This window comes from Eublepharis macularius, chromosome 3, assembly GCF_028583425.1.
Source record: "Eublepharis macularius isolate TG4126 chromosome 3, MPM_Emac_v1.0, whole genome shotgun sequence".
Classification (NCBI taxonomy): Eukaryota; Metazoa; Chordata; class Lepidosauria; order Squamata; family Eublepharidae; genus Eublepharis; species Eublepharis macularius.
The window spans coordinates 135,825,474-135,848,311 of NC_072792.1; positions in this window are offsets into that span (position 1 = coordinate 135,825,474).

The following is a 22,838-nucleotide window of genomic DNA, read 5'->3' on the forward strand; positions in this document are numbered from 1 at the left end:
AGCCTGCCTGTGGGCCTGGCAGCCGTCACAGCAGTACCAGCCCTTTAGGCAGGCCCCTCTTCCCACATAGGGAAGCGCCAAGGGTGCTCACCGTCCCGCACCCTACTCCTACAAACCAGCCAACGCCAGGACCAAGCCTCTGCTTAGGCCCTGGTGCCCCACTGGTGGCCTAAAGCCAACTGAAGTCCTTGCCGCAAATCATCAAGGAATATCTGGTTGCCTGTCTGAGACAAGTGCACCCCATCACCCCTGTAGAGGTCGGGGAATTCGGCCCTGATCCTGGGGTGAGGCAAATAAATGCCTAACCCCTCCCCCAAACCCTTTTGGATAGCCCTATTGGCCTTCATCCTGGCCCGCTCAATGGCCTGGCGATCTTCAGCCTCCCTCCAAACTCGCCGAGGGATCATAGCTGACCACATGATCAGCACTCCCGGCCAACGCGCCGCAATAAGGCGCATATCAGATAGCGCCTGGGAAGATAATGCCTTACCCTGCATCAAACCCAAATCATTTCCCCCTAAATGGATAACAAGGATGTGGGGTGGCGTGTCACACCCAACTCCAAACAGCAATGGCAACAGGCCCGGCCACCGAAGGCCTCGCCGGCCCCTCCATTCAACCGTGGCCCGGTCGCTTAGCCCGAGCTGGGACCCAACTGGCGTCCTGCGTGCTTGATGGGCAGCCCAGAAGACAAAACTGTGCCCACATATCAAGATGCGTTGATGTCCAACCCGTGACGCAGGACCTAAGAAAAACAACAATTAGTAACATTCACACATGCTTCAGTGGACGCACATAGGAGCGGTAGGCCGCAGACCGCCACCTACCAACCTTTTGAATAGCCTGACCTGAATACCCCATGGCAGCGGCCGTCGAAGCCGCCCCAATCCGAAAGGAATGAGTTCCAAAACTCATGCCTTGCAGCCCCAGCGCCGCCAGAGCTCGCTTAGTCATTGCCCAGAACTGGTAGCGAGTTAAGGGGAAGCCATCCAGGTGCCGAAAAAGGCACCCTTGCTCACTACCCCGCACCTGCCAATACCTCTTCAATGCACGGACTGGGCACAGCTCCGCCTCAGAGCAAGAGCCCAACCTAATGCAAGCCCCTTTGTTGGACACAGACTTGTGCCTCTGTGGTTCGTTCTCTTTTTTCCCAACCAACCACAATAAAAATTAAAATAAAATCCAGGAGTCCTTCTTGAATTGAAGCAAAACAGATGGTTCTTTATTAACCCGGGGGATGAGCCTCTTCCCTTACACAGAAGTAGACGGTCTCCTTGTGCGTAAAAAGCTCACCCCCTTACAATAGAAGTGTAGAGTAATTAATACTTTCAGATAATCATAACAATATTACAATATTCTAATATTTGCTATCTTATTGGCTCATAAGGTATCTAGGGTTAGTTCTGATTTGAAGATGCAATTCTGGGTTGGCTCTTCCTCTGGGGAGAATTCCAAATCCTGCAAAATCCCTTATCTTGTCCTCAATTCAGAAGGACATAGGCCAACCTCTCACCCACTTTCCTCTGGGCACAACACCTTCAACAGCGCCAATGCGTCTCGATCTAGCAACCTTGATACCCTCTGATAACTGAATTCTGCTGGTAAGAAGGGATGTTTTATTTTCTCTGTGTCCTTTCCTCCAGTTCCTTCTCTGCCTTAAGGAAAGTAGGCCACAGGTGGCCAAAACCAGCTTGCTGCATCAAATCAGTTTTCTACAAAAGGCTCTCTGGTACTGATTTCTTTTGGAATCTTATAGAATAATATAACATATGCATAATATTTTATAAGTGCATCTCTAAAAGCAGTATATCAGTTCTTACACAGTTTCAAGTCTTCTTGTTTCCAGTGTCATATTCTTACAGGTTGCATTACAAGTACTACATTGGCTCCTGAGCATAGGAAGAAAGTGCAAGGCATATATGTGTTGTATGAAAGTAATATATAAAATCCTTTTCTTCAATTCTATATCCATCACCTTTATGCATCTGGTCTGTTTTGGACCAGCGTATCGTCAGTGAAACCGTATCACCATCAAAAGCTAGGTCACTTGCCATAAGAGCACAGCCAGAGTTATCCTTACAGGATGAAACCACCAGCTCCCCAACCCGGAGGGCCCCAAAAAAGGCAGTCAATGCAGCCACGTGAAAGAGCCTTGCCTCATAGCCTGATGTACAAACCGTTTTCCAGACCGCACTAAGGCCCTTAAGGACGGACGGGGAAATGGGCTGATGTGGATCCTTGCGGACCGCACACTCCCTGGACCATCCCTCGAGCATCTTCCGCACCCAGAAATCACCCGTGGCCTCAGGAAATCCCCGAGCTTTGCTAACAAAGGCCAGGGCGGCCAGTTGCCCCTTAATGGACTTCACTGCCAGCCCCCGAACCTTCTGGTGGACACAAAACTGAAGGATGTGCTCGACCGGAATGGGCCAGGTACTACCAATCCCAGCTTCCCGTCTGAACCCCTCCAACTGTCCTACCGCTCTCCAATACGCCCTCCGTGTACTGGGTGCGATGGCTAGCTGGATGGTGCTACATGCCTCGACCTCCCAAGCAGCCAAAGCTCTGGAGGCATCGCTGCTGGACGAGGATCCGCCTCCGGGGCAAGTTGCCAGAAACGCTCCATCTGTTGGCGAAACAAAGCGTCCACCACACCGTTGCACACGCCAGGAACGTGTCTAGCTTTAAACAATATATTGCGCCGCAGGCACAATAATGTAAACGCCCTCACCAACCACATGACCCTGGGGGACTTAGAGGTTAAGGAGTTGACGACGTGAACCACAGCCAAATTGTCACACCAAAAGTGGACAGTGTGGTTCGCCAGCTCCTCACCCCATAGATGGACTGCTACCAGAATGGGAAAAAACTCTAAAAAAGTCAAGTCCTTAACCACGTCTGATGCCAGCCAATCAGCAGGCCACTGCTCAGCACACCAGTGCCTCCGGAAATAAACTCCGAAGCCAGTGGATCCCGAGGCGTCAGATGTAACTTGCAACTCCGCCTCAAGCAACAAGTCCTCCCGCCAAAAGGTAATACCATTGAAGTCACTCAAAAATTCCATCCACACCTCTAAGTCAGCGTGCATGCCACCCATCACTCGCAAACTGTGATGGGGTGCACGCAGGCGAGCCATGGCATCGCAAAAACGACGCAAAAACGGCCTCCCAGGCGCGACAGCTTTGCACGCAAAAGTAAGGTGCCCCACGAGCTGTTGCAGCTCGACCAAGGAAGCCTTGTGCTTACCCTTGAAGTCCCGCAGACGGGCCCTAAGGTCCTCGACTTTATCCGAAGGCAATCGCAAAGATTGCCGAACAGTGTCCAACTCAATACCTAAGAAGGTGAGTACCGTAGAGGGACCTTCCATCTTCTCGTGAACCAATGGAACCCCCAGATCATCTGCCAGCTCCATAAAGGTGGCCAAAAGCCTGGCACATTGAGACAACTGTGCCTGCCCAACGAACAAAAAAACATCTAAATAGTGGGCGGAGTCACTGCTAACAGCGCGCCGCCTCAGTTCCCACTCCATGAATGAGCTGAAGCGCTCAAAGGCTGCACAAGACACAGAGCAACCCATCGGTAGGGCACGGTCCATGTAATACTCACCTTCAAAGGCAAACCCCAAGAGCTCAAAATCCAACGGGTGGACCGGGAGAAGACGAAATGCAGACTTAATATCGCATTTCGCCAGCTCCGCACCCACCCCACACCTGCGCACTACCTGCACAGCCTGGTCAAAAGAGGTGTACCGTACTGAGCATAAATGCCCTGGGATGGCATCGTTAACTGAACCCCCTTTAGGATAGGAAAGGTGGTGGATGAGGTGATACTCGCCCGCCACCTTCTTTGGCACCACTCCCAAAGGAGATACCCAAAAATTGGGGGTTGGAGGGGCCGCAAACGGCCCCAAAACTCTGCCCTCTGCACATTCTTTTTGGATTTTATGCCTAACTATATCCTCCCTGCCTTGAACTGAACATAAATTCTCGGCCATAAACGGGGCCCTTGGACCCTGAACTGGGATTCTGAAACCATCCCTGAAACCTTCCAACAAATAAACTGCATCCTCCTCAAGAGGATAAGAACGTAACAGGCGTTCAAGGACCCTCAGCTTTACCGGGCTGGGGCCCTTTTCCAGAAGGCTGTTGGCTGGCGGAGCCGCCGCCCCCCTGCTTCCTGCCTCCCCACCCTTGTCGGGCTTTACCACACGCATTGTAGGGATGCTGGCCCGCACAAGATGGGCATTCATGCCGGAATCGGCAAGGTTTTCTAGGGCAAGTTCCTTTATACGCATACTCCCAGCAGAGCAGCCGGGATTGAACCTGCTGCCCCGCTCCACCGCGGGTATTGGTCGATTGGGCATTGCAAGAAACTACATGGCTGCTGTCCGACCGATCCCCCAAGTTAGGCTTGGCAGGGGACATCACCGATAACCACAGCTGTTGGTGAATGCGGTCCCACGGTAGGCTGGGGTTCATAGCCGCCCACATACGGAACTCCTCATCGTACTGCATCCATGCAGCACCTGAGAAGCCCGTATAACCTTTCAGAATGATGTTGAGATACTGAAACAGAGACGCAGCCCGACTGGGCTGTGCCCTGGCAATTACCCCGGCGTAAATCAGGAAGCCAGGCAGCCAATTGTTCCAGGTCCTATCGACTCGTCTCCTTTTCAAACGTTCCTTGTCTCTATCGTCCATCTCATCTTTATCCTTCTTCTCTAACTCACGGTAGAGAAGGGAAAAGACGTCGACATACTCCCCACGAAGAATTTTATCCCTCGTGGCCTGCGCCAGATGGTCGCCTAAAGGAAGGGCCGTATCGCCAAAAGGTAGAGCGTGAAAAGGAACCTGGCCATAGTTCAGTGCTGGATAAGGATGGTAGCCCCAAGGGCTGGCCGGAAAGCCTGGCCAACCAAAGGGCGGACCCCCCCAAACCTGAAAGGGAACCGCCTGCTGTTGCTGAGCACCGTGTGGAATGCCCTGATTGAAAATGGGCTGCACCCCACCCGCAAGAGCAGCCGCAGTATTGGAGGGGGCATCCTGCACACCACTAATCGACCCACTGGCGGTGCCTTGCGCCCACGGGCCCCAAGGCCACAGGTAAGTGTAGTGTGGTGCATGATCCTTACCAGTTGCCTCCACTGGGTCCACAGCCACTGCAACAGGCGGTAACTCCACAGGAGAGTCCACCACTTCTACCGCCGGTTCCTAATCGCTCAAGCGATTAGTTGCGTCCCTAGCTGCACGCCGCACAGGCCGTACTGCACGCACCCCCTGCTGTGCAGAGACCATGTCCCCTTTTGACTGCTCAAGAGCCTCCAGGCGCCTTAAAATATCCTGCTGATCTCCCAAGGAGTCATCCTCCTCAGAAGACGAAAGAGCTGGGGGAGGGGGCCGCTTAGATGGTGCCCTCTTAGCAGGCTGCTTCCCCTTGGAAGTCCCCTTACCTTTCTTGGGAGCCATACTCAAGGCTTACCCACACATATAATACCACAGCACCCAATACCAGAATCCCCCAGGCCTTAATGCCGGGTCCAGCCCCCAACCCACCAAGCAAGGCTAATCCTGCTTAGCTTCCAAGATCTGATGAGGACGGATAAGTCGCCTATAACAGGGAACAAAGATGTTCCTTGCTCCGGTCCCACTAACTACTAGGCAAGGCTGCCCTAGCCACGCGTTAATCTAAAGGAAGGGGCCCCCACTAACTAGGCAAGCAATGAGAATCCAGCCCCTCAGAGTAGCCCAATGAGACCAGGCCAATGCCCAATGTATAGTAACAGCCCTTCCCACTAGGCAACACTGCCCCCTGATAAAACAGGAGCAGCCAAAATGGCCGACCCCGCAGGGCCGCACACAAAATGGCCGCTGTCCACTATACAAGAGAAAATGGTGGCCGGCACACAGAGGGCTAGGCCAATAGGTGCAGCCCTCTAGGCTCCTTTAACAGGGACAACTCCCTGGCAGGGAAGCCGAACTAGGGCTTCCTCCCCCAATACCAAGGCTGCGCAGCTGAAAAATGGGTGACCACCGAGGGCACGCTGATACCCCCACACCCCGATAATAGCCACCCCAATCCCAGGCCAGCCCCGCACGCCTCCACGTGCACCCAGCAAAGGAAGGGAGGAGGCCGCACAGCCGCGCCTCTGCCGGCCGGCGCACTCCCGGGCCGCGGAAAACGACCCTCAAAACCTCCCAATGCCGCTCCGGAGCCGCTCAGCCTCGCTTCGCCTCAGCCTGGGACGCATGCCTCCACGTGCACCCTGCCAACAGGGAAGAAGGAGGCCGCACAGCCGCGCCGTGCCTCCGCCGGCCGCCGCACTCCCAGGCCGCAGAAAACGACCCTCGACGCCTCCCGATGCTGCTCTGAAGCCGCTCCGCCACGCCTCGCCTCGCTCCTACCCACAGGCAAGCCTCTAGGCCACCCAGCCCGGCGCGCCTGTGCACAAAGCCCCAGTCGCTCGCTGGAGACGTCCGACTCTACCGAGCGACTGAGCCGCACTGAGCTGGGAGGGCAGAGCTGCGTAACTAACGCTCGTTCAGCCCTCCCAGCAACTCCTTATAAGGAGGGAGGGGTCGTGCCGTCCATCCCTCCGGTGCAGCAATGAACGGCCCCTGGCTGAGCAGCGTAGCTGCTTGCCAGGAAGGGGCCGAATTGTCTCTGTAGTTCCAGTTAAGTCCACTTCTCACTCTTCTGTGGTTTTTGGTTTAAAGTCTTGGGTTTCTTTAACATGCGTTCCTCCTCTGCTGGGATGTCATCTCGCTCTCTGGGATGCTCCACTGCTGGGCTGAGGTCATCTCGGCTTTGGCCTTCTCTACTAGGTCGTTGTTTGCTTCTTCTGGTTATTTCTCTATCAATATTCTGTTCTTTCCTAAACAGTCTATTTCTTTCTTGCGGACAGGGTTTGAGCTCAGTTCTTTACATACTCTCTTCATGTTTGATGCACTGGGTGACTCATTTAAAAGGCTAGCATCCTTCAAGAAGTTTCCTAACTCTTTATACTGTTTTTTGCACAAGCTGAGCTTTTCTAGTACTTTCCATTTGTCTTCAATCAGTTCAGCAACTTTACTATCAAGTTGCTTCTCTCCTCCAACATAAAGTCTGTTTCTAATTGACTGATAGCTTCTGTACGTTAGTAGAAAGACAATTAAAAAGGCAACAACGGCAAAATAAATCACCATTTCTAAATGCTGCATTTTTTGTTGCTGTTTTCTAGGGCTTTCTGCAACCTTTGGTTTTCTATATCCAAACCTTGGTAACTGACTTCTAAACGTTTAGCCTTCTTAAAAGAGGTTTTCATAAGCTCTAGACTTTTCTGAAGCTGTTGTTTCTCACTTTCCAGTTCTTTGTTTTCTAATTGTAACTGAGCCATCTTGAGGTTCATACTCTTCAAAGATTCAACTGTTTTGAGTTCTAAATTCTCTTCATCAATTTGTGTATTCTGTTTCTCTAAGGACTCTAGCTGAAATCTGGGGTTTGTCTGGCTATCTAAAGTCTTTTTCAGTTTTATATTTTCCATATGCAGGTTGGAGTTTTCTTGCTCTAAAGTATTTATTTTTCCACAAGTTATCTTTAGGTTAGTAACCCTTTTCTGTAACAACTCATTTTCCCATGCAAAAATGTTTGTTTCTGCATTCATCACATTCTGCCTGGCCTCCTTTCTTATGTCCTTTAACTCAGGATCCTTCATAATTTCTTTTTTAAACTCCTCAGAGTTTTTATTTATGTCTCCTGCTTTTTCTTGGGACATTTCAGCAGTACTACTAACAGGAGTTTGTCTCTCTCTCTTTCCTTCCTGCAATATATCAATTGTGTCTGTTGCTAGGATACCTAGGGGCTTGTCTTCTGCTCCCCTAGCTTCAGCTTGTAGCAAATCATTGGAGTCAGTGCATATTTGAATTCTTGCCTTTGCTCCCATTACATCTCTTCCCAATACTACTGGTGTTTTCTGTTCTTTAATAACAGCTACAGGAAAATCTTCTTCTTTTCCTCGCCATTTAATTTTTAGCTGTGCTAGTGGCACTCTTTTAGAATTTCCCCACACACCTTGTAAGGATATTTGCTTATCTGGAATCAGGTTTTTCTTATCAACAAAATCCTCCCTGACCAGTATTACTGAGGCTCCTGTGTCTAGAATGGCTAAAGTATCTCTCCCATTTTTTTGTACCACCTCTCTCAGTTCAGTACCCTGAGCAACCTTATCTGTTTTTACCCCACACAAGTAGACTGTCTCTTCAGTTTTTATGGGTAAGGCAGTGTTCTTACTGGGAGTTTCATTTGTGTTTGTTGAGCCTTTGGAGTTTCTATCATCTTCATCACTCTGATCATCTAAGTCAGTTCTAGTGACCCTCCTTACATGCTCAAGCGTTGTTTGCTTGGGTTGGTTCTTTCGACATCATTACACCGCCTCTCCCTACATTTCACCACAAATATTTTACTCATCTGAACAGGTCCTTCTGCAGGTGCCACTTTGCACATAGCCAAAAATTAACAGCTGCCAGTACACATGAATTCTCTGTGATGGCTCCTACTTTATGGAATCATCTGCCTGAAGAGTCTAGGACATCTTGCACTCTTCTGCTTTCCACAAACCATGCAAAACTTATGTAAGAAGACTATTTACTCAGATTTTAGGGCTGTACTATAAGGAAGGGGTCTCAACCAGATGCATTAGTAAAAGGATAGGGATTATAGAATTTACTAGTATGTACTGTCTGTTGCTGTAAGTATGATCATACTGGGTAGTTTCTGTGTTGTTTAAAAAGTCAGTCTTAGAATTGCTTATGGTCCGTTTCAGCATTTCTTCAACTCTGCATTGGATTTCTGCTCATTTTAAATCTTTGCAAATTTGCATGTATATACGCTATGTCAGCGGGGGTGATGACATCCTACTACATTTTTTATTGAAATGTCATTGAAATTGACTGTACTGTACTGTACTGACATACTGTGTAATCTGACTTGAGCCTCAGTGAGAAAAGTGGACTAAATAATATACATAAAATAAATATCAATATGAAATTGATGGTTTAAAAAAGGTTGAAAGTTTGAAAACAAAATCAGGAGGGAGAATGATGGCAGAGGGAGGAGTGGTTTCATGATGACAAATATGATAGCCAATCATTGAAAGTAAGAAATACAGAAACATAGAGCTGAAAGCTACCCCAAAGATCATCTAGTCCAGCTCCCTGCACAAAGCAGGAAATTCACAGCTATCCTTCAGTGATCCCTGCCCTATGCCCAGAGGAAGGCAAAAAACCCTCCAGGATCCCTGGCCAATCTGGCAAAATTTCTTCCTGAACCCAAAGTGATGATATAAGAAAGGGCCATGAGAGCCAAGTACTGGTTCATCCCTTCATGCCCTCCCGCTCTTGATTTGTGTACATTCATATTAAGTTAGAGAATCATCATGGCTGTCAGATGACCATCTAGCACCTTCATAAATGCCTCCAAGAAAAGAGTGCCCCCACCTCCCAAAGAAGCCTGTGCCACTGAGGAACTGCTCTAACTGTCATGAAGTTCTTCCTAATATTTAGCCAAAAACTCTTTTGCTTTAATTTTACCCCATTGTTTCTGGATCAACCCATTGGAGCAAAAGAAAACAACTCCACTCTGTCCTCTATGTGACAGCCCATCAAATACTTGAAGAGGGCTATCCAGGCTAAACATACCCAGCTCCTTCAACCTTTCCTCATAAGACTTGGTCTCCAGTCCCCTCACCATCTTTGCTGCCCTCCTCTGGAAGTGTTTCAGCTTGTCTATATCCTTCTTAAATTGTGGTGCCCAAAACTGTAACAGAGCTCCAAACGACGTCTAAACAGAGCAGAATAAAGGGATACTATCACCTCATGTGATCTGGACATTATACTTCTGTTGATACAACCTAAAATTGCATTTGCCATTTTAGCTACAGCATCACATTGCTGACTCGTGTTCAGTGTATGGTCTACTAAGACCCCTAGATCCTTTTTGCACATACTACTGCCAAGACAAGACTTCCCCATTCTATATGTTTGCTACCTAATGCAGAACTTTACATTTATCTCTGCTGAAATTAATTTTGTTAGTGTTAACCCAGTTTTCCAGCTTGTCAAGATCACCTTGAATCTTGCTTCTGTCTTCTACTGTTTGAACCCCTCCCAATTTAGTATAATCTGCAAATTTAATGAGCATCCCCTCTACTCCTTCATCCAAGTCTTTTATAAAGACGTTGAAGAACACAGGGCCCAGGACAGATCCCTGAGGCAATCCACTTGTCCTTCCTCTCCAAGAAGGTAAGGAACCATTTACAAGCACTCTTTGGGTACATTCTGTCAATTAGTTACAAATCCACCTAACAGTAATAGGACCCAAACCACATGTTACCAACTTGTCAAATAGGGTATCGTGTGGAATCTTATCAAAAACCTTACAGAAATCAAGATAAACAATATCAACAGCATTCCCCTAATCCACCAAAGTAGTAACTCTCTCAAAAAAGGAGATAAGGTTAGTCTGACATGACTTGTTCTTTAGGGACTCATGCAGGCTCATAGCAATCACAGCGGTCTTTTCTAAATGCTCAAGAACTGACTGATGATTTGTTCCAGGACCTTTCCAGGTATGGGCATCAAGCTGACAGGTCAATAGTTACCTGGCTTCTTTTTCTCCCTTCTTGTGTTTATGTTTATTGGATTTGTAGCCCTCCCTCCCTGCAAGCAGGTTCAGGGCAGGTAACAACAATAGTAAAAGATACAAGAATATAAAAACAATAATATATAAACAGTAATCAATAAATATAAAATACAAAATATAAACTACACAATATAACTGGACAATACCTGCCAAAGTATAGCATCCAAGAGACATCTTGATTGAAGATGTCTCTTCTTTTCCTGCTTCCAGTCTTCTGGCACCTCACCTGTACTCCAGAAATTCTCAAAGATGATAGACAGAGGCTCCGCAATTACATCAGTGAGTTCCTTTAGTACCCTGGGGTGCAATTCATCTGGTCCTGAGGACTTGATTTCATTTAATGAAGCTAAGTGTTTACATACTATATTATGCCAGGTGGGGGGGGGAGACTCAAAATTAGTTTCCACAAAAAGTTCAGGGTAAAAGCGGTTTCAAAAGAATTGGGGGGAAAGGAGGAAGGACAGAAAAAGAGACGAAAACTGAAGGCAAAAAATGCATGTGTGAATCATAGGATAGACTGAAGTAGCATGGGGTCAGAATCAACAGAAAAACTCCAAGCAGAAAACTCCAATATTTGCCTTGGCATCCTTTCCCCAAACAAATGAGCATAAAACAACAGGAACTTCTCTCCTGCCTTGGCACAATGTATTCCTTTTCTTTCCCCTATTTCCCTGTTCTTTAGCACACAATTCACCTCCCAGCTGACAGGTGTCTGTAGGATCACTCATTCCTTTGTGGGGCTGGCTCCCCAAATTACACCAAGCCTTCATTACCCAGTCCTACAGTGGTTTTGCACCACTGATTTTTAGACCTCCAAGCTGGGATCTAAAAACCTATTTATCATGGCTCCCTGGTTACAAGCTAGCCATGGTGCAAGCTTCAGGTTTTCAGACTGATCACTCTGTGTGTATACATGCATGCATGCACACATGTAGCTAGACAAACACACAGGCACATACTTTACTAGCTCCCTTTCTGAGTGTAAAGCAATTTAGGGCAGGGTTGAGAGGTGTATATGTTTTCTTAAGTCCAACAGCTTCTTACCCACAATAAGTTTCAGTTCCCTATCCATCTAACCACCATGGAGTCCAGTCCAGTCCACTGTCCACCAGTTTACCCATCAGAACATCATGAGGAACCTTGTCAAAATCTTTACTGAAATCTGGATAAACTACATCGACAGCATTCCCACAACTCAGTTACCCTGTCACTCGATCATAGAAGACAATGAGGTTGGTCTGGCAGGGCCTGTTGGGAATAAATCCATGCTGACTTCCCCGTATCACCATGTTCTTGGTCAAATGCTTGTAGACTGATGCCTTTAATATCTTCATACTGTCTTTCTTTGGATGATTCCAGCTGTTAAGCTTTGTATTAGTTTATTTGGAAATGTAAATCCTTTCAGATTTACACACCAGAAGGAAAAAGGGAAATTGCATCCATTATGAAGGTCATGTTGTTCTTTTAGACAACATGGGTTCTGTGTATTTTGCTGTCTGTCCCATGTGACTATCTGCTTGGGGTAGAAATATATCTCCGAAAATATTTATAGTTACTCTTGAGGTTTATTTGCATCTGGAAAAAGCAAGACCTTCTGTCTTCTTACCATACACCCTTTGCCAGACTTGATCGTCTTTAATGTCAAACAGTCGACAGAACATTTTCAAGCTTCAAACTTGACTTAGAGTATTGGCAAATGGTGCCTCACAAGATGTTCAGTGGACTTGTTTACATAGATATAGGCAAAGGCATGCTTACCACAAGTCAAAAAAGAGACCAGAAATGCAAAATCTGCATGAAGGTCACTCAAAATCCAGGCCCCAATATGAATTAATTGACAATGTTAATTTACAAAATGATTGCATGGCTCAACCGTAAGTGAAGAATCTCCTGGCTAAGTCAATTGGATTCACATTGCTGCTTGTGCTCCACTTTTTAATGTGTCTGCCTGATCACTAAGTTTGCACTACATTGCTGAGAGATGGAGGGACACAGGGTTTAAGCCTGGATGAGGACAAATGAAAGCTATAGTCAGTAAGGCCACAGTTAAGCTGAAACAGAAGACTAATGCAAGAGTTCCTTTGCATAGGATAGTGCTGCAACCCAGCTGTATCACTTATGTTCTAAAAATATCAGAAACTTAACATTTTAAAGTTCCTTTAAATTCTTTCCTTTAATTCTTGGATAAAAGCTCCAAAAGCACTTCAGAACAAAAAAAAGTCTTGATACATTTCTGGAAATTATGGGATAATTCAAGGTAAACTTCCAGGCTGTTGTTCCAGTCTGACAGAAGCTGCTGGAAAAGCCCTGCTCCATAAATTCATCCAACTCAGTTCTCTTACTGAAAACAGGACACTAGCAGATTATCTTAGCTGGAGTTGACAAAAATCCAAGTAGGGCTTAGGCTTCTCCCAGAATTACAACTAATCTATTGACTATAGAGATCAGCTCCTCCGGATGAAATGGCAATGTGTCACCCTCACATCTCCCCTGAGCTCCCTCCTCATGGCTAGCCTTGGATTGGGTTCATAAACAAATTGCTAATCAGAGCACCGAGCATAGTACTAGAGTAATGTGGTCATCTTGGTGGATTCCAGTTAAAACTGTGACTGCTGTATTATGAACCAGTTGAAGTTTCTGGACAGTCTTCAAAAGCATTCCTATGTAAATACTGTTATAGTAATCTATCCTGAATGTTATCAGAACATGTACAACTGGGGCCACATCACAGAGAATTAGCCAGGATGACTTCCCTCCATATATGGAGCTGCATCCATATCTGATGTACATATGAAAGTCCAACCCAGCAGCAGTTAAGGCCTGCTTCCATCCTAAAATCTTACCCTGTTCACACAACATCTGCTAATCTTATCCCTGACCTTTGTACATTCAATAGACTTTAATAAACAGATGCTATACATGTACAAACTGTATGCATGCAGACTCAGTATAGAGAATGATATTCTTTACAATTCCTTCCTGGTTGGAATTCTCCCTAGTATATGGTTTCAAGTAGGTAGCCCTGTTGTTTTGCAGCACTTTAGAGGTCAAACAAGATTATCATGGTGTAAGTTTTTGAGAGACAAAGCTCCCTGAAGTATATGAATAAGGAGCTTTGATTCTCAAAAGCTTGCACTGTGAAAATCTTGTTGATCTCTAAGGTGCCACTGGATTCCAATCCCTAAAATATGCCATTCCCTAAGTTTTCCATGTCATGTTCAGAACTTCAATTGTATTCTCTTCACACAATTTGTGTGTTCTTATTGCTGGTCTGTACTTTTGAATGTACATTATTATCATAAAAATGTAAGTTGCAGCACATGTTAATATGCATAAAACACTCATAGAGTAGGCATCAAAAATTATATGTGCATCCCAATAAATAAAGTTCACAAATCTCCAATGGCTCATCAGGAGGATGTGGGATGGAATACTTGTACCAATACTATAGATCAAGCATGGAATGGAATGGAATAAGTGACCTTTCTCCTATACCAATCTCATGAACAAGAATATATGTGCAGTTGTACATAGGATTGTCAGGTTCCCACTGGAAACCAGTGTGGGGGATGGGGGTGGAGAGACTTACTAGGTCATGGGGGTGCTTGCCAGTCACTGGAAACACTGGAAACACACTTACGTCACGTCCCATGTGGCTAGAAGTGATATCAGTTTATCTCCAGTGGGCACAGGGACACTGGTATTTGGTCAAATCTCTATGGTTTAACCATAGAATTTTGCCTAATGTTGGATACAACCGGTGTCCCAAATGTCCCTAAGAGACAGATGCAGAGTCCTGCAGATGAAGCAATCTATAACCATTTATTAAACAATGGAGGAACGATGGTTACACAAAGAGTAAAAGGTCCCCTCGTGCCCAACGCTCATCAAAGCTACAATAGCAGTACAAAGCAATTAATACCTTTTGGTTAATTATAATATTTGTTATTCTATTGGCTCAGAAAACACAGTGGCTCTCATTGGCTCAAGTGGGCGACCACCTCTCATGATACAAGTGTCTAAGGGTATTCTGATTGGAAGAAACAACTTAGGTCAACAGCATACTTACAGCATTACCCAATTGCTATTTCTTTATCTTATCTGTCTTTGGTTTTATCTCTAAAAGGAACATCTTCCTTTCTCACACATCTCTCTCGTAGGTTTCTCATTCATGTCCATTCCTTTGGTCTATGTAACATTTAGTAAAGGCGCCCCGTTGTCACTTCTGGCAACCTTGTGGGCTTCAAGCGGAGAATATTTCTCTGGGTTCCGTGGGAGAGAAGCACTCTCCTTCCCTTGGAATGTGCTTATAGTTACATTCAATACCCCTTCTCCACTTTGTGGTTCTCTCTCTTGAGAGGTTTTGCTAATCTAGCTAGCTTTTCATTGCAACATTTTGCATGGACAGTTTCACAAAGGGGTTTCTGTATCAAGTTAGGAACAGGTGTCAGGAAACAAGCAGGTGCTTATTAAGCTTATTAAGCGCAATCTACCTGGTAGCAAGCTTCACAGTACTTTGATCTTACTTCTCACAGTGATTTATATGTATAACATACATTCTGCTTTGGTCTTTTGTTTCAAGTCTCATTTTCTTGCAATTTGCATTACAAATACTACATTAGCTCCTGAGAATAGTAAGAATGCATAACAGTGATAGAAGACACATAAAGTCACCTAAAATCTCTTTCATTAAATCCATTTCCCACACTAATACCAGAGCATTCCCCCATGTCCCCCCCCCCCGACATAATGTCACTTTCGGGAGCACAGGGAGTGATGTCAATGCATCAGAATATTGCCCATCATCCCCCAAGTTTCCTATCACAATGTGGCAGGAAGCATCAGCAGATGACAGTGGATCCCCCGTCAGTACCAGGGGAAATGTAAGCCTAGTAGTACCCCATATCAATCAATCAATTCCATTTATTACGGTCATAGGAACAGCAATTACAAAATAAACACATAAGGTTGAAAATTTAAAATACATTTTTTTTAAAAAAGATCAAGTTATAAAATCAAACTATACGTCTAAAATCTTTAAAAGGGCACACTAATTCAAAATTCCATCAATCAAGGATTTTTGTTTCTGAATTGCTAGTGAACAGAATTTAGCTACCACATATGACGAGACAGATTTCTAAGAGATATTCCCACAGTGTTTCGGTCTTAAAATTCATCAAATATTGCAAAGGCAGTAGTACCCCATATAGGATGTCTATTGAACATGAATCAGGAAGGGTGGGCTAGCTGGTTCACTTTTGAAGCATTTATCATGTGCATCACTCTTATATCATGTTTTCTTTGGGGGACTGGACATCTTCCCATACTAGAATGTGTGTATAAAAATCTGTAATATGCAATAAATGAAGAACTTGAACAGAACAACAAGGTAATCACTGCATAAGCCTTTAGACCCTTAACAAACTGGCTTTATTGGGCTCTATTTTGAGATGGGTTGTTGTGGTACTTCAGGGTCCTACTTTTATTCTCCATACTTTGCAGTTCCAAGTGGTCCTTGCAGCATATTATTTAGAAAAGCAGAAAATCAATTACAGCTGCAACAAACAACATGAAACCCTTAGCTTTTGACATGAAACAAGGACAGGAGTGGTCAACCTATTTTGGAGAAGTCACATATTACAAAAAAGTCATTGTCCTTCCCACATGGACTTGCAAGGAGCGGAGAGGGAGCAGACAGGCAATTTGGTAGCACAGCAGCATCTGCAATATTGACTCATCTAAATGGAGTTAGAAGTTAGGCTTTGAGCACTCAACATATCCAATTAAAAGAGATTGCTGAGTAACAGTTTTGCATGACTCCTAATCTACAAACATTTTTGTAATCAATACCAGCTGCTATTCCGTATAATCACAAGGTGACTGCGGCCTGCCATCTAAAAGGGAAGCAGGAACTTTAAAAGCTCAAACAAAAGCAAACAGAGCTGCTTCTATGAACATCTGACAATAGAAAGACATGGAAATATCACTATGAGGGCAGAGCCTCACAGTTAGCTTTTAGTCTTATGCTGAGGACCATACCTCCCACAGGTAAATAGATAGCAAACCATATTGAATGTAATTTATAGTTATAATTGAAATTAAATGTGCTTCATCACTGTTGTTTTTGTAGCTATTTGCCCTTGAGAAAGCTAGCAATTATGTGTGTGTGTGTGTGAAACAAACTGAGAAGCTAGCAGTTTGTCAGGCTGCAAAGAGGGGGCTATAAAATGATATTTTGAAAAACCAAACCTCACTTGGAGAATTCAGCAATGTGCAAACAAACGGAACAACTACTACAATGGGATACAATATTGCACATGTTTATTGAAGCTCATTGAAATTCTTTTGAAGCTAATGAAAGCTCAGATGGACTGAATGAAATTTCTATGCAGCTCACTGAAATTCTTTTGAAGCTGATGATAGTAATATATACTGGACTATTTGGAAAAGTGTTTGTATGAAATTATTAGAAAACAGTTTATACTGTGTATCTATATGTAGATGTATTGTAATGCTTGCATTAAACTATTTAACTGTTTAACTATTTTGAACACTCAATATTTTGGAATACATTGGATTCACTTTTGTATGAGAGAGAGCTTTTGGTTTGTCTTTCAGATTGGGTCGCTCTCCCTTTAAGAAGCCTCTTAGCTTAGCGAGAATAATGGACTGCAAGTTGGAAAGAAGCTTTGAAACTTTGTTTATTTGATTACAGCAGCAAGAGTACTCTATACACAAAAGTGGAAAATTCCAACATTGCCTACAACGGATGAATGGTGGATAAAAGTTTTAGAGTTTGCATCAATGGCAAAACTTACTTAGGGAAAAGACATTAGTTACATTTTTGACTGAATGGAAACCATTTATAGACTTTTTTACATGAAATGGATAATAAGGACTTGATGACATCTGAATTTATGGATCAAGAATCATGAACAATAGAAAAAAGAGGGCTCTTATGTTTAACTTAGAATGAGACTCTGAAAATGATCTATATTTGTGGCGGAGAAAATCGGAACTCAATCTGTAGTTTAGTTTTAGGGGTTTTTTTCTTTTTTCTTTTTTTTCTTTTTTTACTTGTTTATGTATTATTAGTGTGTCTTCTTTTAGAATGTTGTTTTTTATCTTCTTCGTTGTCTATAAGTTTTATGTTATTGTGTACAGTCTAAATAAAGAAAAATACCACCAGAAAAAAAAACTTGCCAGAGTACCAAACCCTGGCAACTTCTCCATCAATATTTCAATTCCCTCTAATGATTAAAACTAAATCATCTGAAAAGGCTCTTAATTTGTATGGTTCTTTTTAAATTTTAACACCTCTAATCCTTTCTTCCTGTCTAATGTCTCTATTCAAAACTTCCAACACCAAAATGAAAAGGAGTGGTGAATCTCACATGGTTTAGTTAATTCTCCATTAACGATAATTTTGGCATTCTGTGAAGTGTAGATTGATTTCACCCATTTTATAAAATTCTCTCCAAAATTCATCTTTTCTAAAAATCAAACCAGAAGATCCAGTTCAAATTGTCAAAGGCCTTCTCAGCATCCAAGAAAATTAGAGCTGCTTGTTTTTCATTGGGTTTATCCAAATATTCCACTATATCCAATACAGTTCTGACATTATCTTTCAACTGTCTCTTGGGTAAGAAACCACTGTGATCTTCATGAATAAAGTCTTTGAGAAAATACTTAAGTCTTTTTGCTAAAATCCTGGTAAATAGTTTGTAGTTATTATTCAGCAATGATATAGGTCTATACTTTTTTTGCTAGTGTCAAATCTTGCCCTTCTTTAGATATCAGTGTAATGTTATCATCTTTCTGGCATCTTTCCTCCCAATAAAATTGAATTCATTGTGTTTTGCAAGGGTACTAAAATCTCATCTTCAAAGCATTTATAATATCAACCAGATAGTCCATCAGGGCCTGATGACCCAGTTTTCATCTTTTTAATTGCTTCCACAATTTCTTGAATCATTATTGGGCTGTTCATCACCTGTTGTTGTGCTTCTGTAATTTTAGATAGATTCTGTTTTCTTAAACAATCATTCAGTTTCTTTAAAGAAATGTCCTGTTTTCTGTACAAGTTTGAATAATACTTTAAACGGGTCTTTTGGATGGCCCCATTTTCTGTTAGCATAGAATTCCCATCTTGCAATTTTAAGATCATTTTTTCTCTCTCTCTCTTTTCTCAATCTGTAGGGCAACTACATTCCCAGTTTATTAGCAAATTTGAAATTTCTCTGCTTAGCATAATTCATTTTTTTCTCTAAACCCCTTACTGTTAACTTTGATAGCTATTGTTGCAAGCATTTTATCTCTTGTTGCACCTTAACATTCCCCAGCACAGTTTTAATTCTTCTTCGTTTTTTAAAATTTCTTGCAGAATACTTGGCATTTTTTTCCTGCTTTTTTCTTTAATTTGGAGTTATGACGTATAAAGTGGCCACTTATAAATGCTTTGCTTGCATCCCAAACCATTCTCAAAAAAAATTATTTCAGCCTTTTTTTACAGTCCTCTACAATTACCTCTTTCTGTAATAAAGATTCATTTAGTTGTCATCTAAATGTATTAGATTTGGTTCTATAACTTACACTTATAGGACTTACACTTTAGACTTTACACTTAAGAATTCAGCAATAATTCCAGTTTAACAATTTTGGACACCAAATTTTTCAATACCCAGACCATAATTTTGTAGTCCAGATACTTCATGTCTTTTTTCTGATAAGAGAATTTCGTAAGCAAATGATGTCACGTCTCAATTTTTAAAATAATGAAATATTTTCCATCTTTTTTTGAGGAGCATTCACTCTGTTTATATTCCATGTTATGCATTTGTAATCTATACTTGGGTTTTAATTATTATCAGAGTCCACTTATTCTTCATCTTTCTGTTCCAATGAGAGCTGTTGTGAATCTTCTGAAAACTCTTCTAAATCTTTCTTGTACCTTTCAAAAAAATCTCTTGCTTTTAGAACTGAATTCAACCTGAATCTCTGTTGTTTGAAAGTAAAAATCACTCATTCCAACATGTCCCATCTAAATGGGATTTTCTTCTGTTTCAATTTTTCAGTTAAAATATATAGTCTCTTCATTTCCTCAATCATAGATCCAGAGAAGTTAGCCATGTTAATCCGTAGTAGCAAAATAGAAAAGAGTCCAGTAGCACCTTTAAGACTAGCCAAATTTTTATATATATATATATATATATATATATATATATATATATATATATATATATATATTATTTTTAACATCTAAAACAATAAACTACAAAAAACTACAATAGTACAAGGGAAGGGAAAGAAGGGAGAACAAGAAGAGGGGGAAGGGGCAGGTGGAAAAAAGGGGAAGGCAACTTACAAACACTAAACACTACACTTCAATGCTTTCCCTTCATACTGCCATAATTAAAAAAATAGCTTAATAAAGTAATGATGGGATGGTTGATCTTGCAAAATACAAATTACAATTCAAATTAAATCTTTTTCCTCCCCCTGGGCCTCGGACGCAGTTCTCTCTGAGCAGCTACAGCTGCAGCGCTCGTTGTCTCCCCCCTCCCTTCAGGCTTCGAATCTTCTTCTTTTTGCATGATGTCTGGCCCAAATTCTGAATTTTTGTCCACAAAATCCCTTAGCTGATCTTCCGAATTAATCTTGTAAGCTTGATCTTTATAACTAAACCCGATTCCTTCCGGAAATAGCCATTTGTATTTTATGTCCCGTTCCCTCAAAAGAGCAGCCAGCTTTTTATACTTAAATCTTCTCTTCCGAACTAAAAATGGAACGTCCTTCAGTATCTTGACTTTATTTCCCAGAAAGTCCAACTCCGCATTATATGAGTTATATAGGATATTGTCCTGGGCCCTCCTGGATGAGAACTCAATAACGATCTCGCGAGGCAGCTGCCGCTTCATTGCATATTTTGAAGATGCCCGACGGACTCCCAAAATGGCGCTTTTTACTTCTTCTTTAGTTGCCCTCGTGGGTGACGCTAAAAGTTCCGAGGCAAGATCCCTTAGATCCTCGTTTTCCTCCTCTTTAACATTCTGGAGACGCAAAATGGTCTGTGTTCGTTCCACTTGCAGCCCAATCAGCTGATTTTCCAACTTTAGCTCCTTCTTCGTTGCTCTCATAAGTGATGCATTTTCCTGAGCAGACTTCTCTGCCCCCCACTACTTCCTTGATAGCTTTCACATCGCTCTCAATTAAGCCCACCCTTTGATCTGTTTCATTCAGCTTGTCAACAAAGGGTTTTATGGCTTCAGTCACCGATCTTTTCACCAGTTCCTCGAGCGACTCGCCTCTTCCCTGCAGGGCAGCCGAAACTGACTTGCCCAAAGCAGGACTCTGCTTTCTTGCTGCTATTTTAGGGGGGAGGGGACTGCCAATCTTCCGAGACTCTGCAAGGGGGGGGAAATCCGAATCTTCTAAACTTCAGATCCCACCACTCCTTCACAGCGCTTGTAGTAACAGAAGGGATTCGCTTACTTACAGGCTTCCACCTAATCCTGTTCTTTGCCGTTTTCCATGGCCCGGCAGCACACGAGGTGCCGCGCACGTCTGCCGGCCTCCATAGGGACAAACAGGCAATTTACCCCCTGCCTTGATCTGCCAGAGGGCTCTTCCCGTTGTGTCCCGGACCCAGGCTCCCTCCCTGGGAGCCCTGGGGGCTAACCTTTGCCCGGTCAGGGTGCTCGGCCGCTTCTTCTCGGACCTGCCGAGAGGAGCGTCCGACATGGCCGTGAAAACGAAACCGAATCAAGACTAGCCAAATTTAATGTGGCATAAGCTTTCGAGAATCACAGTTCTCTTCGTCAGATGCATCTGATGAAGACAACTGTGATTCTCAAAAGCTACTGGACTCTTTTCTATTTCGTTTCCTCAAGATTCTGAGTGGTATCTTCTTTAAGATAATAACTCTAACTTCCTGTGTTCTCAGTTTCTTCTTATAATGTTGTTGTAGAACTTGACCTCTTATCAACTTTCTGACAAAATGCACTATATCTTTTGGTAGCTTGTGTGTCACATATCTAGTGGAGACTGTATACTTTATCCAATTCCATGTCAACTCTTGGGATGACCCACTGCAGAAATTCTGCCAGGGCCTTTAGCACCCTGTGTCAAATATCTTCATCTTGTGTCTCCTTAAGTCCTCATAGCCTCAGAGCATATTCTTTCTCCCTTAGTTCCAATAAGGCTAAGTTATCTTGATGTTTCTCCAAGTCTCTATCAAAGACTTTTGTTCTGCTGCCCAGGATCTCCACTTGATTGTTCAACTTCTTTACCTCCTCAGAGGTTTTTTTAACAGCACCTACAATATTTTTAATTTGCTCAGTTATATCTGTTTTAAATGTTATATAATTGTCTTCCATTCTCTTTTCAAATGAATCTATCACCTAGTTGATCAATGAGTTTTTGCATCAAATCTATAGATGTAGACCATTTTCTTGTACATTTTCCACTAAATGGCTCTGTTTAATAATAATAATAATAATAACATTCGATTTATATACCGCCCTTCAGGACAACTTAATGCCCACTCAGAGCGGTTTACAAAGTGTTATTATTACCCCACAACAATCACCCTGTGAGGTGGGTGGGGCTAAGAGAGCTCAAGAGAACTGTGACTCGCCCAAGGTCACCCAGCTGGCTTTGTGGAGGAGTGGGGAATCAAACCCGGCTCTCCAGATTAGAGTCCCGTGCTCTTAACCACTACACCAAACTGGTTTCTCTATGAATAATCTGTGAAATCTTTTTACAGATAGTGTTATTTTCTTTCAGCTTTGTTTACATTCCATTTCCAAATTTCAAGGCCATTGCTTCAACCTTAGCTTCTCCTATGCAGTTATATTTTAACCAGTCCAGCCGAATCACTTTCTCCCATATAAATTCACAAATTACAGAGAAAAATGAACAATAAGCTTTTTGGTTCCCCTTAGTCCATTAAATCTTTCCTTCTCATATGTAGTTTAAGAGCTTCCTGCTAATGATGTATCATTATTCTTATCTCTGTTAAAAGGAAAAGAAAAAAAAGAAAAAGTCCAGGAAAGCAGAATATTCAAGGTTTCATTTTAACCTTTAAAGCCCTAAATGGACTGGGACCAGCATACCTGCAGGACCATCTCTCCCTGTATGTACCCCAGAGAGCATTAAGATCAGCA